The sequence below is a fragment of the Hirsutella rhossiliensis genome (assembly GCF_020360975.1).
Source record: "Hirsutella rhossiliensis strain HR02 chromosome Unknown scaffold00001, whole genome shotgun sequence".
NCBI lineage: Eukaryota > Fungi > Ascomycota > Sordariomycetes > Hypocreales > Ophiocordycipitaceae > Hirsutella > Hirsutella rhossiliensis.
In genome coordinates this window covers 3657745-3659244 of record NW_025408667.1, presented here as the reverse complement: position 1 = coordinate 3659244, position 1500 = coordinate 3657745, and positions in this window count along the sequence as shown.

The window sequence follows — 1500 nt, the reverse complement described above, 5'->3', positions numbered from 1 at the left end:
AAGAAATTAGTCTCTTAAGCTCCGATATAATACTACGCGATAAAAACGTAAAGAAACGATATTAATAATAAATTAAAGAAGAATACCTAAATAGAACGAATAAGGACTAGGTAAAAAACGAGGTACGCTATCTATAAAAGGGCTATAGACTAGCACGATATAATAAGATCTAAGGACCCTATATATAGCAACGGCAAGCTATAGCGACTAAATAGTATTAGATATCTAAATCGCGGGATATTACGTACGTATACTTTTAAACTACGGCGCGATAGGTAATTACGTTTTACCTAGAGTCGTTAATTATTACCGACTTATATAGAGATATAAGATAGATCTATATAAACTTACGAATATCGAAGGAGAGGCCTTTAACTATAACAACGGAATTATTAATATAAAGATTAATTACCTCGATATTAATATCTAAGGCTACGATAAATAAGTTAACTTCGATATTATAGATATTAGAGAACACGACCTTATATTAGGGCTTCTATAGCTATAGGAGAGCAACCTACTAATTAACTAGAAAACTAGCTAGCTGCGTTAGAACGAAGACATAAGTTTCTAGGACTAGTAGATTTAAGAGAAAGTAAAATTTTACGATAATTTAGCTACTAAATAGGACAAAAGGGATAACCGTTTAAGTAAATTATTACGGGCTTTAGCGATATAAACGAAAATAGTAACCGAACCAGCGGACACAATAAAATCGACTAATAAGACCTACGTACTAACTAACACGGCTATATAACCTAGCATCCGATATAAATAGAATAAAGGATATAATACGAAGATCTAAAGAGTTATTGCTACTCTAAGGAAAGACCTTAAATAAATTAATAAAGAGCTCGAGTTAAGAGAAACCAGCTCTTAAAAGAAAGAATAAAGCCTATAAGATAAAATAAAGAATATCTCCTAGGAATACCGGAAATATAATAAACTCTTTAAGGAAGAACTCGAGATAGGGTTACCCGAATATAGCTAATAAGACCACGAAATTTATCTTAAGGATAGAATAACGCCGACGTTCTATAAAATCTATAACCCAAACGAAAGCAACTATAAACGCTACGCGACTACCTTAACGAATCTACGAAAAGGATATATACGAATATTAATATTTAAAGCAGGCTATCTAGTTATATTTATTCTAAAGAAAAACGGTAAGCTACGATTAGTTATCGACTATAAACGCTTAAACGATATTATAATAAAGGACTAAATACTTTTACCGCTTATATCGGAACTATAAGATCGACTATATAGTAAAAAATAGTTTATAGCTCTTAACCTTAAAGGCGCCTATAACTTAATACGCATAAAAAAGGGACGCGAATAGATAATAGCCTTTAAAACGAAATTCGGACTATTCGAATATCTAGTAATACTATTTAGACTTATAAATATACTAGCTACCTTCTAACGGATAATTAATAATATCCTACGCGAATACTTAGATATCTTTATAGTAGTATACCTAGATAATATCTTAAT